This window comes from Centrocercus urophasianus, unplaced genomic scaffold (genome assembly GCF_019232065.1).
Source record: "Centrocercus urophasianus isolate 14NV4802_14NV808 unplaced genomic scaffold, USGS_Curo_1.0 seq_24, whole genome shotgun sequence".
Classification (NCBI taxonomy): Eukaryota; Metazoa; Chordata; class Aves; order Galliformes; family Phasianidae; genus Centrocercus; species Centrocercus urophasianus.
This window is the reverse complement of record NW_024884800.1, coordinates 13,641,117-13,655,037: the sequence shown is the minus strand read 5'-3', so window position 1 is coordinate 13,655,037 and position 13,921 is coordinate 13,641,117. Positions and strand designations below refer to the sequence as shown.

Sequence of the window (13,921 nt, the reverse complement as noted above, 5' to 3'; positions counted from 1 at the left end):
CCGGCGCCCGGCTACTCGCACTCACACGGGCGGCCTCGGCGGCACCACGGCAAAAACATCACGTGACCGCGGAGGGCGGGGGCGCGCGCCGGGAGAGACGGAGGCGGGGTCCCGGCCGGCGGCGGGCGGAGCTCCCGAGCAGGGAACCGGCTGAGCCGCGCGGCGGAGTGGCAGAGAGACGGCCAATGGGGAGCGGCAGCCGCTGGCGAACGGACCAATCGGAGGAGGCCTGAGGGAGGGCTTCGTCGCGCTCTATCCGGGGGAGGCGGGACTTCAGTGGAGCGACAGCGCCGCGGGCCAAAGGGAGATGACGGGGGCTTCAGGCCGGCCGCGGCGTGGCGGGGTGTTTCCTGTGCTGGAGACGGGTGCGTGGGGACGGAGGCGGGGCCGGCGCTGACGGGAGGGGGCCGAGCGGTGGGGCGGTGCCCAATCGGCGCCTCACACACACAGCTATAGGAGGCGGGGGCGGGGCGCTGCGGCTACTCGGCGGCGCGAGTCAAGCGGAAGGCGGGCGCTCGGGGAGATGGGCAGGGCCCTCGCCCAATGAGCGGCCGCGTCCTCAGGCCGAGGGGGGGAGGCAGTGTCGCTGCCTTCCCCCGGCTCCTGTTTAAAAGGTGCCCGCCCCCCCTGCGCGGTCAGTGGCGGTTCTGATTGGCCGGTGGGGCGCGCGTCGGTGGTGGCGGAGTGCAGGGATGAGGGGAGAGGGAGGGTGAGCGGGCGCGCGCACGCGCCGCGGGGGAAGTAAACAACCTTCAGCGCGCGGGTGGCTGCTGAGCCGGGAGCAGAACGCGGAGCTGCGCGTGAGGGGCGGCCGGAGCCCGCGCTGTGCTCCGCCCCGTCGGCCTCGAGGTGACGGGCATCCCCGCCGCCCCTCGGCAGGAAGTTTTTCTCTGTGATGGCTGAAACCGCAGACACAGCCGAAGCTCATTGTCTTCGGGCTTCACCATTTAAATAAAGTAGCTGAGGGCGCGGAGCCGTTTCCCGCCCTTCACCTGCCTGCTGGGCTGTGTGGGAGCAGGGGTGCCGCCGCTCCGCGCAGTCCGTGCTGCGTCCCCGTTTCTGCAGGCGTTCCCCCACCGAGGTCCCGTTAGTGCTGAGCGCTGTGCCGGTCGGTCCCGTCAGGATCGTCCTTTCCCTCGGCGCTGAGATCACGTCCGTGGTCGGATGCCCGCACTGCTCCCAGCGCTGCTCTGAGCTCTCAGCCGGCAGCTCTAACCAGTGCTCGACACCGGCTCCCGCCACGCGCTTGTTATGTTTTTTGGATGAGTTCCTCGGTGTTTTCTGCCTCTTGGATGTGGGAACCAATACTTTCTGGAACCTCCAGTAACAGACTGGGAGCTGGCGTGCCAAATCTGGTGCTTGCTTTGCTGATGGCAAGTGCCTCATTATTTGTACTTCTCCATTCTTTCCCAATGAGAAAACGATTAAAAGAAGAATAGTGGGGCTTCTATTTGGTGTATGGATTCTACTTCTCAGTCATCCACCTGTGGGCTCCCTTGGCAGAGACTCTGAATAGGCCATCTCTGGATGTAAGCAGAAACGCATCAGTGTTTTGTGATTTTTTTACAAGTCTTATGCTACTACATTGCAGTTAGCTACAGTGTTTTCTCTCGGGAGTTTAGAAGCAATGTATCCATATCTCACTAGAAGGAATTTGGGGTTGGGAGGAGCCATTTGTGGTGCGCAGGCTGTGAGTAAGGGAGACGGAGCATTTTCTGATGGGATTTCTTTGGCTAAGAAGAGTGCTTGGCCTTCCTCAGAGCTTGAATTATTCATGTTTCCGTATATGACTGTTAGGACATACTTCCCCAAACTGCATAGTAATCTTTAATTGGCTTATGCTTTCTCAGCTTCCATTATTAGGAGGTATAGAAATGTTGTCTAATTTCTTTTAGTTTGGAGAAGAGAAGGCTCTGGGGAGACCTCATTGCAGCCTTCCAGTACTTGAAGCGAGTGTATAAACAGGAGGGGGAACGGCTGTTTATGAGGGTGGATAGTGATAAGACAGGGGGGAGTGGTTTTAAACAGACACAGGGGAGGTTTAGATTGGATATTAGGAGGAAGTTTTTCACGCAGATGATGGTAATGCACTGGAACAGGTTGCCCAAGGAGGTTGTGGATTCCCCATCCCTGGGGGCATTCAAGGCCAGGCTGGATGTGGCTCTGGGCAGCCTGGTCTGCTGGTTGGCGACCTGCAGATAGCAGGGGGCTGGAACAAGATGATCAATGTGGTCCCTTTCAACCCAGGCCATTCTATGACTCTTTTCAAATAAATGTAATTCCTTGATGTAGTTATCGAGTCACAATTACTGTTTTTCTGTAGAAATTCTTCGGTTTTACTTATAGAAACCAGCGTTGCCTATGTATTAAATGCTTCCTGAACTGTGCTTAATTTGTCTTCCAGCAGTTGTAAAGGGAAATGAAGATCCCCTCTTTGTGTCTCTTGATCTTCACTGGACTAGAAGAACCTGTCATTCTGAAATCTGGAGGTATGTTTGCTTTTCTTTCATTGACTTGCTGTTTCTATCCTACCAAGTGCCTATGTGAGGTGGGTGCAGTAAAGCATCAGAATTTAGAGCCACTGCTTTCTTTATAGTTTCCATAATTGGTTGTAAAGTCTGTAATATGAAGTAATGAAGAGATTGACACTTATTCTGTTGAGCCAAAGAGAGCCATGTGGCATTTGCTGCAGAAATGTTGAGAGACGAATGGTGGGTTCCCGTGGGTGTCTCCTGCAATTCCAAAGAACAATGTTATTAATTCAGTTACAACGTAGAAAGGTGAATGGTTTTGCACACAATGTTGCATGACTTGTGGCTTGTTGCTTCTGCTTATCACCAGCCTGTATCATGCACATCTTAAGCTGATCCTGGAAGAGTAATAACCTGAAAAATGGCAAGAGAAAAAAAAAGTAGGAAAACACAATTTTAGCTCAGTATTGCACACTACATAAAATGGAAAGGAAATTTACTGTAGAATTTCAGGTTAACAATATTGCAGAAATATTTATCATTCACTGTAACAAAGAATATTGAGTGAAACCTAAGCTCTGTAGCTTTCAGGTTTTTGTATGGTGCTATTTTGGCAATTGTAAATTCGTATACATTTCCAACATCTTATTAAATATTTGAACTATGTTCATAAAATAAATTAACATAAATTTTCTTATACGTAAATATTTCTGGCTCAAACTCTTCCTTTAAAATTCTCATTTTCTCACTGTGGTTCCTATGTAGGCTGCTGTCATTAACTCCTTAGCAGTTCTGTTCTCAGCACTGGCATAGTAGATATGTACAAGAGGCAAAGTAAACTCAAGAAATCAAATGGAATAATGGTTTTATGTTAATAGGTTATAGCTGGGTTATTCTGCAAACAGGGAAACTTTCCCGTCCACCCCATGTCAGTCAAATAAGAAAATGAAAGGATATTACTCTATGTCTAGTGGGAAAAAACAGCTGTTTATGGCACAGATCAGGAATTCCAAGCTTTCTTAGATTTATGCCCTGCATTCTTGGGTGCAGAGAAATGCTGTGTCGTGGCTTGAAGCAGTGATTGAGCACCTGGTGGGAAGGCAGGGCCAACCAGGGGAGCTCAGGTGCATGCAATGTACTTGAGTGATCAGAAGGGGTGGAGCCAGGATCCACACCATTCCCAGACCTCATTTAAGGGTTGGCAGTAGGGGCAAGGGTATCTTGTTGGAGATACCTGTATGCCTTTAGTCTTCTAAAGGTAAGCAGATTTTTTTTTTTTTCACCCTTTGTTTCTGTGTTTGTGGTTGCTGCCTTTGGGCTTTTCCTCGTTTGCTGTAGCCTAAGACTTTGCTACCCTGCTATTATTGTTGTACTTTCCATCACACTATAGCATTAGACTGGGTAATTCTTTTTGTTTACCTTTCTCAATTCTTCAGCTATTGAATAGAGACTGAAGTTCCTCGCTTTCTTCGTGAAGTGATTTTGGAGATAAACTCTTTCAGTGACTGTGAACCTAAGATGTGTACAGTATCAAGAGCTATGTAAAGATCATTGTGAGAGCCACCCTGAGGGTTCTCTTATCCTTACAACTATGTAGAATCCACTGAATTGAGTCCCCAAAAAGTTCACTTTCCAGGTGTGAACTACATGAGGCTATAAGTCCTGCACCCACATCTCCTTGCTGTGTTTAATACGGTACTGAACCTGATTAATGAAAAAGTCTAGATTTGATGTTCAGATTTTTAGGCACAAAGGCTGAAGGTGAGCACCTTAGAGAGGTGCCCAGTTTAATGCAGAGGGAGCTGTGGGTGCTCAGCACCTCTCTGATGAGGAGATCCGGTTGTTTACTTGTTCCATTTTATTCCTTTCACTGTCTAATCCTATCACGTAATTGTCTACAGAAGATGTTCAGACACTTCGTTTCTTTACTGTTTTGTATAACTGGGGATAGTGACACCATGCAGTGAAAAGAACCACAGACTGCTGTTTTTCAAATGCATATGCTCAAGTTTGCAAAACGCTTTCTCACTGGATCAGGAATGAATAGTAAGATTATTCTGCTTATTTGTTTTCTGATGTATGGGCAGTTGTTATTTGCTGTTTGGGTTGTTTAGTGATGAGAGCTTTGAGATAATGTGGAATATTATGCAACTGGTATAATGAGAGAAACGTAGATGCGTCCTTTTTTAAACTAGAGTTGTTGGCTGTATGTCCAGCTCAGTAAGATAGGGAAAATACTTAAGCAACCAGAGTGTATTTACTGGTTTTACAGATTGCCTTTGGGAAATAGCAGTTGAACAGAAATTTAAGATACTCATTTATGTAACTGGAAATAAAAGGTGGTTTAGTTAGTGCCACCTAGTAACATACAAGACTGTTTTGATAAAGAAAAACTGCTCAGTGATCTACTGAAATGATGTTATATATGGATTAGAAAGCATGTCTTTAATTCTTTGATTAAAAAACAGAAGAGTGGAAGTCTAATTAAATGCCCTTTGGACATTTATAAATGAGAAGTTTCAGCATTATACTGGATGATACCATCGCTGCAATTATTGTACAAGTCCTTAGGTTAAAAAAGATCTATTTACTTATCTGTTCCTTTTTTTTTTTTTTTTTTTTTTTTTATGAATGAAGTTGCAAGTAATTTGTTTCTCTCCTGATGGAAGTTACTTGAGCAATACAGGTAGAAAATACAAGTTTGCAAACAGATTTGTCTGTCTGATACATTTACATCTCCTGATAAAAGCTGCAGTCTGAGCATCAGTTCTGGTGTGCTGGGGGTCAGATTTGTCTGAATCTGCATTTCTACAGCAATATCTGTCTCAGGGAATGAGTGTGCATGTATTTGTTGTAACGGCAGCCGTGCTCAATGAAAGGACTGCTCCTCGTGCAGTTTTATCTTGTGCCATTCTTACTTAGCTTCAACACTTTATTTTTTAATTGACAGAAATTGTCCTTTCTTCTTGATACAAGAGTGAAAGAACCATATCTCATCTGTACAGCAAGACATGGAATTTCTAATCTTGTGCTAGTCATAGAAACTATTTTCTGAAAATAATTCTCGTGGGCTCTCCTGTGTCTGAATTATCATCCTTCACTGTATAAGGGCATATGTTTTAACTGCATATGAACAACTGAATTTGAGAAAAACATAGGAATGCACTGTTGTTAATGGAGTAGGTCTTAATTTAGACTTACTGTATTTTCTGATAAATACTGTGGAGTAAAGTCAGATAAAGTCAGAAAGAACAGTGGTATTCTGTAATGGAGCAACACCTGAACTTCAGAAAAGTACTTCTAAGAGGAGGAAACGTCTTTTAACTTAAGGGAAAGTATTTTAAAGAAGGAATTCTGGCATGTAAATCCTTTTCCATGCAGAGACTGTATCTCTCACTTGTTGTGTTCTTCAACTGAGCCTGAACTTTCTGTTGGAGAACTTGGGCTGGAATTTTTCTGGTGTGGTATCTTTGACTGACAGCTCAGAGATGCCCCCTCTTCGATGCCTCCTCTTCCTTTCCCCATCCCCAGAGGTGTTCAAGGCCAGGTTGGATGGGGCCCTGGGCAGCCTGGTCTACTATTAAATGTGGAGGTTGGTGGCCCTGCCTGTGGCAGGGGGTTGGAGATTCATGATCCTTGAGGTCCCTTCCAACCCTGGCCATTCTGTGATTCTCAAACAGAGGCAGCATAAGTAACTTCTAGAGATGCTGGACCTGCTATCACAATGAAATACTTTAACTTTGCTCTTGTTAGTATTTATTCTTTTTTTAGCTGTGTGGCCAATTTCCATTGTAGAATAAGTGCTAGCTTAGAGTTTAGTCTTCAGACAAAAAATAATTCATGGGAACTCCATCATCTGGTATGTGGAAAAGGCAGATCTAGAGTGCCTGTGCTCCTCACTGTATGAAATCTTTTCGATACAGTTTCAGGGAAGGATGGTAGTGGCTTTGCATGTTTCTCTTGCACAATCTTATCTCACTACAGGTGGTAGCCCATGCAAGGTAGTAAAGAAGTGTTTTTTTGTATTTTTTTTCATGCTCTTGAACAAGGAATGATGTAGGCTTTAGTAAATGACATTCTGCTTCTCAAACATGTGTTTTCTAAAGGGCGATGCCTGCCTTGGATAAGGAAGTAAAGCAATCTCATAGAGCTCTGCTAGGAAGCATAGGTGGAGCAAAAAAAAAACAGAACTGATGTGTGCCTGGATTGCAAAGGCCTTATCTGTATCAGCAGTTTGGGACTAGAGATTGCTTTTGAAGAGGATGGTCTTGGAGCATGGGTACTGAATTCCTTTTTTTTGACGAATCTTAAGATGCATTCCAGCAGCATAACTGGGGTGTATTGATGGCCATCACTCCAAAAGTAATGCCTCCTATTTATTTCTATGGAAACTACAACAGATATGAAGAGCACAAAAACACCATTTGATTGAAGAAAATCTCAGCTACAAAATGCTCTTTTCCAACCTAGTCACCACCATTAGCTGTGTGCATTTTTACCAGCTTTTTTTTTTTTTTTTTACAAGAGCCTGTACGCCTTGCCTGAGAGCATCTGTACCAGTGAAGGTGTCCTGCTGTCACAGCTGTTGAGAAGTATCACTCACACCACTGTTTGGTCTCTGTAAATGTTGATGGATGGCAGTGGATGCCATTCTTTCTGCATGGAGGAATTCAGTCCCATCCCTTTGCTTCGTCCTCACCTCTGTGTGCCATTGTGTCAGACTGCACCTCTGCTGCCTTCTGTCACAGAGCAACAAAATGTAATGGGATATTGGAGGGAAGGTTCAACCTCCACTATCGTAATTCCACCATTTGTCTCTGACAAATGGGTCAGCATCAAGAAATAAGAGGTATTATTTTTGGAGCCCTTGTACATTTTAAGTGAACTTAAAATTAATTTCTCATTTGTCCCTAATTACCTTATTTTGATTTGTGATCTGGAACAGTCTAAGAGCACGCAGACTGAATTCCTTGCTGGTGAAATAAGACCAGAAGCTGCTGTAGAGTAGCATGGTTAATGTGCTGCATGCTATCAGGTAAACTGCCAAATGCATGTTCAGTAGACATGAAGTTTTCAACACTGGTTCTTGGCTGTATAGATTCTGTTGTACTGTTCTGTGTTTCTTGTTAACGTAGATGTAGCCTTAATGCACTCCAGCTGCTAATCATTCAATCTATGGGCCAAAATTAAAGTTAGTATAAAGTAAAACCACAGAAATGCACGTAATGTGAACTTGTGACCTCAATGTGGTATCTGCTGTACAGTGCTACTTGAGTACAAAGACCTGCTGAACGTCTCGGGCATATGCATAGCCTCGAAGAGAGAGATATAAAGTAAACAAGGCAAATCAAACTCTTGTCTTTTCTATGATCCGTTGGAGAGAAGGAGGAAAAAAAAAAAAAAAAAACCACAACTTTGCATGGAAAAGCTGAAACCTTCACCTGTAATGTCCGAGTAATACAGATTATTTTTAGTGATCCGTGAACTACTTCTAGAGTTGGGTAGCTCAAACTTCTTTTAACCAAACTATTTTTATGGGATCATCTAAAAATACATAAGTTTTTGTTGAGGTTTAGTAGTGTTCTCTAATATTGAGTATTCCATGTGTGTATAGGTATAGACACATATTTATGTGTATATAACTTGAAGAGTATGGATGAAAACAGGCAAATCAATTTTTCCTAGTTGCTGCATGAATTTGACATGGAGATGCTTCAAAGTGTTGTAGGGCTTCAAATAATGACACATTGTACTGACAGAAAGACTACTTCATAGCAAGCATAATCCAGCTGCGAGAGGCATTTTACACTGTGACAGAATTTATAGAAGAACTCATAGTATACATTGTGCTAGATGTTGTTCAGGAAGGTCATCTGCTCTTTTTAAGCCAATGCAAATGTGATTTGAAGTGGGAAAGGCCTTCTGGTCATCAGCACTCTCCTTTCCTACACTGCATGCTAGCATTAATTCTGTAGGCTTTTGTAGAGTTTTGTAGGCAACTTGTAGAGTTTTAACCTATTCCAGAATACTTTCAGTATTGCTTCAAAGAGGCTGCTGGGAATTAGTGATTTAGGAATCAGTCTGTTTTTCTTTCATGGCTTGCAACACAGTGGTTGTTGAGGTATTTGTGTAGTCCTTGATTACAAAAACAATTGTTCATTATGTTTAGTGGAAATGATTTAGGAAGCTTAGCGATGTTTTCCCTGCTAAGGGGACTCTGGAACAGTAGAACAAAGATGCATTGTGGTGCAGCTAAAGAAGGATATTTTCAATCTTGATGTCTCATAATTAAACATATTTACAATATAAATTAGATTGATTACAATCTGCCCTCTGACGTGGGATTTAAAACTTAATTGTTTACAACACCATAAATTGTGCCCTATTTTAATCCATAATGAATTGCAGTGTTGTTTCTAAGTGAATTATTTGATAATCTTTAGCAGATGATTTCCCCTCCTGTATCTTTAGAAGTTAAAGTTCTAAAGCTGTTAAATTATAATGCACAGTTATGTTGCGTATTCATAACCTTTGTTAGTGCTTATTTGGTGACCAGTTGGTATAGTTCTCTATATATGCTGTGTAGCTATTTCAACTGTGCAGCAGGACAGTGCAGACACTTTAGAAAACACAGATAATGAATAATTTTGCTGTTTCAATTTGTTAGCAGTGGGTGATTTTTTTTTTTTTTTTCCCCACTGTTGTAAAATAACTGTCTTAATTACTGCAAAGTGAAGTAATGGTGAGTAGAAAATCATATGTTGCTGCCCCTTGCAAAGTTAGTGCTTTTGATCTCACTGACACATTTCAAAATTGGGGATAAGATGGAAGCTTTGCTTGTCCCATTCTTGGAATGGAACAGAACAGCCTTACCACTTCAGAAGGAGCTCAAAAAGAAGTTATGACTCAGACAGTCCTCTGAATCATATTTCCCCTGAGCTTTAGCATTGCACAAGTGGGGAGTGTGCTGTCGGCCCTTTGCCAGATGAAGCACGTTCCCTCTCTCCTGTCCAGTCAGCTCTGTTTGCTGACACAGGAAGGAGGAAAATGATGGGTATGTTTACTTCCAACCCAGTTTCCCCCAGCTTCTTTCCTTGTTCATGGAAGGGAACAATGCTTCTTGAAGGCTTGCTCATTAGTGCAGTGCTCATGGTGCTGCTTTCAGGAGGGATGCTGTGAAAATGCAAGAATGCCATATAACTTCCAGAAGTTTTTTTTGTTGTTGTTCCAGCTGATGCTTGGTATTCGGCATTTGCTTTATTGTTCATTTGTTGGTGGGACGCTACTCTCTTGCCAGATCTAAAACTCATGCTTCTTCCTTGGCACTCATTTATCATCCCATATAAATTAGAAGCACATCTGTTGCAGTGAAGGGAATATACTAGAAACACCTACATGACTTCAAAGCACTGAGTGTGATTTGAGGCAGATCTAGCAAGACCAGTAATCACCAACTAAAATATGAAACAAAGCTGAGTTCTTAGTGATTATTTAAAAAAAAAAAGTTGTACCGACACAAACCAACAAAAATAACTTCTTCCTGTGTGTTGGATAAAAGATGTAGTAATAACCAAATAAATCTGATCAGCTAATCAAACTCTACAGTGTCTTATAACAGATTTAGTCAGCAGATTTTTTTTACATCAACATTGGTTTACCTGCAAATAGTAAGGGTTGAAGTATTTGTTTGTTACATTAGATCAGCAATGCAAAGGTCCGCCTTTCTTAATGGTTAAAGATGTTAATTATTCTTGTGATCTACTCGGAATCAAGCATTTAAGATTCCTAACTTGCTAGCAACAGTAATCATATGCCATGTCTGCACTGAGTAGTATTTATTTTCCTCCCCCATTAATGAAGGAAGAAAACATAAAGCAGATAGGATAGCAGATCTTGAAAGACTCATTTCAGTGTCAGACAGCTATGCTTGTACCTTTATGGTGACCTCTAAAAGCATTTTACCTGAGCCGTATAGTTAAGGCACAAATTACACACCTATCAGAACAAGAGAAGTTATTGATTTGCTGATTCTGGCCTGTAGGAATGCTTGGGCAAACAGCTGCCTACTAACATGAATATAGGTTGTGCAATCCAGTTTTAAGTATGAGACTTGGAATTCCATCCTGGGTGATCCTTACACCTACTCTTTGTCAGAAAGAGCTTTCACGGATCCGCAAGTCGTTTTCACAAGAACGAAACATTGTTATAAAATGCAATAGGTGATGATAAAGCCAGAAAAAAATGTTGCAGTAAACTGTGGCAACAGGAGATTGTCACTGAATATTTGTGCTGTCTCCTGAAATTCTACTGTGAGGGCTGTAGTGTTACTGTGAAGTGTTTTTGCTCGCCAAGCTTTACTTTTTATCACTTCATGTAAAATGAATTATAGATGAAGTAATAAATTACCCTTGTCATGATTATCACCATTACAGTGTGCCCATGTGTACAAGAACCCTATAAGTCACTTTGGAGGATATAACCATATGATAGATAGACCTGATAGACCTGATCTTCACTGTCTCTGTGGTGCACCATGTGGTCAGTGAACAACTGACAGTCTGCTGAACTTCCACAGTGTTACTCCCCACAACTAATGAAGTTCTGAGAAGAAGCATTGCCTACAATTCCTTTTTAGGTAATTGCAACATCTTTAATATTATTTGTTTTGTATTATGCTTGATTTAATACACCGGCGAAGATTAATCCAGTGCTTCTTGGTATGATGCATCTTGGAGAATAGGATAATTGTCCTGTGTATCCACAGCCTGATTTATTTTTATTTAACAATTTTTGAATGAGAGGAGAGGAAAAAGTGTGTGTGAATATGTTGTATGAGTGAAAAATCAATCCTTTCATGCCTTGCGGAGCTTCCCTTCTGTTATTTCAGTAGTGCAATATTCTGTTACATAATGTTGGCAGTTGGGTGTTATTTCTCCATATATGTATATAGTATGCAGCATAATAACGCTTAATACAGGGCAGTAAGTCTCAAATTGTTTTACATATTTCATCATAGATTAACAAAGGCTTACCTCTCTTTTTAGAGTAGCATTCGATGCATTTTGAAATAAAGTGCCACTTCTAAAACCCCTGTGATAAAGTGTGCACTCCACTTTGTAGCAACACATTTCTCATCTCCTGACAGTTTGTAGAAGAGTAGCGTTGAGAAGATCTCAAAATCTTACCTAATGTTCTGTTTCTTACTTCATATTTGAAGTGTTCATGTGCCAAGTTTCAATTGTTTTTGAATGTTGCAAGGTGAATCTGGCATTGGATGTCAGCCCCTTCAGCATACAAGTGTTGTATGCGTACGATGTAATGAAACTGTATTTCATTTGGTCTTACAAATGAATGTCCCAAATAGATTTATAGACTTCATGACTCAAAATAGTGCTGTTAAACTGCAATGGCCGTGATAGAGGATATTCCAAAAGCGTTTATATTTTTGTGTGTGATTTAGATGGATGATTAAGAAAATCAAGGACACAAATGTAAATGACACAAGTTTAAATAACAAATGCGTACAACAGGTAATACCCCTATGTGGGCAAATTAAGTTAGGGTCTGAACGAGTGACAGAGAATGTGTCCTTCATGCACTGATTAGGCATTTGAAGACTGTTTTCTTTAGAAAATAAATGAAATTTTTAAAATAGCCATTATGTTTCTCTGGAAAATAATTTAATATCTTCATTCAAGCTTTAGTATTAATGTTTTGAACTTGTTCTTTTATATGCTACGATTTAGAAGGCATTTTGAAGCCCTCTAAATGCTTAGTAAAACAGCAGGATACATCAAATAGTCTGAAGGGGGGGAAAAAAAATAGATAGCTAATGTACTGTTAGGAGAGGGGAGCAAGCTCAGGCCTCGTGGTGGTGGAATTAACTCAGAATGGCCTTAGAGAGAGCACTGCTAATTTGTTGTAACTTAGAAGTGGATTGGGTCATCATCCCTCTCCTTCCTTTCCTATTCATACATATAAATATGTCTTGTGTGTGTATATATATTATATATATATATATATATATATATATATAATATATACACACACACGCATAAAAGAGAAAATGTAGCCCAGACAACAAATGAAAAGTAGGTCTGCACAAGTGAGTCACTTGTTTAGGATCGTGCTATATGTAAAATCACTGTGTGCAATCAAGTAAAGCAGCTGACTTAATTGTGTAAACCTAGTTCTCAGCTTTATTAAAATCATGTTGTACCAAGGTGTAAAAAGTGAAAGACATATTTCTCAGGATTCAAAGTACAAGAAATCAATTAAATCTTTTAGTGTCTAAATGTATAATCCTTGAAGTAGATAATGATTTAAGAGCACAGCTCAGCTGATCATTCAGCATACCCAGTGTATTAAATTCAGAGTGATAACACTGAAGTTTCTTCTTGGGTCAAGGAAAACAATATCAATGTTGATTCACATGTTATCATTTCTGATTCTAAAGCCAACTTCTGACCTGGGGACACTGAGGTAGGCTTGGTCAACTGTTTGTTCAGGTATGAAAACGCTGCTTTTCTTCCAGAAATGTGCACTGGAGTTACCTGCACCATTTGTAGATGTACCCAGGTACTCCCTGTGCAACAATGTGAAACTGACTCAGAGCAGCTCAGTGCAAAAAAACAAAGTGACTAATCTCTTCATAGAGCTGGGGCTCTGCAACTTTGCTCTGAGTCATGATGACAACTCCAAGCACCTAGACTTAGAACAGAAATAAACAAATTTAAACAGAGCACTTGGTTTCATAACAGATCGCTCCTGATCCTTCTGTCAGAATGGCCTTGGTAATGCTATTTAACATCAAAGTGCTGCTGATACGCAAGGTAGTTTAAAATCCCTAGGAGACTATCAAAGTGGGATCTGAGCAGTTAGGTAAAATGAGGAAAGGAAGAAGGAAGGGAATAAGACTAAACTTTCCTTATCCATTTAAAAGCATGGGGAGAGCAATCAGTTGTCCAGTGGCAAGACTACAATCAAGATTAAAACTGGAACTGATTAAATTAGAATGTGGAAGGGAGTTAAAATGTGGAAGGAAGAGATAAGGGAGATATGTCAAGAACAGACAAATAATTAAAATATTGTAGCCACCCTTAATTAGTTCCTCACATTTTCAAAGGTTGTATAGATAACTAAGCTGAACTCCAGTAATATTAATCCTATGTTTTTCAGCAAATCTCTGTGTTAAAGCAACATGTTCCTCTGTCTTTATAGTGATACCTAATATCTAAAGGGTAAATATTAATACCAGCTGAGCTGGGATCTGTTCTGAGATAAATGACTGGTTGCTTCTATCACCTCCATGTTGTAGAAGTGCATCCTGCTTTCAGGGGCATTAGTGTAAATTTGGAGAAGCAAACCTGAAGTTTAATGATCTGCAAATTAAATACAGAAATGAGTTACTCCTGACAGCTCTTGTATACCTATGACTGGTATTGGCCCCA

The 13,921-nt window shown here is 41.5% G+C and overlaps 1 protein-coding gene across 2 annotated transcripts in view; it reads left to right on the top strand.

Annotated features, from left to right (window-relative positions):
* The first annotated feature begins 304 nt into the window (after positions 1 to 304).
* The window catches only part of NXT2 (nuclear transport factor 2 like export factor 2), a 71,023-nt gene continuing 57,406 nt past the window's right edge, over positions 305 to 13,921 (top strand). The window contains exons 1-2 of one of the 2 annotated variants that reach the window (XM_042825321.1): positions 305 to 365; positions 2,405 to 2,489. The gene's annotated coding sequence lies outside the window, so the exon portion shown is untranslated. Of the gene's footprint in view, positions 366 to 1,432; positions 1,530 to 2,404; positions 2,490 to 13,921 lie in introns of those variants that run through there. The other variant, XM_042825322.1, reaches the window with a different exon arrangement.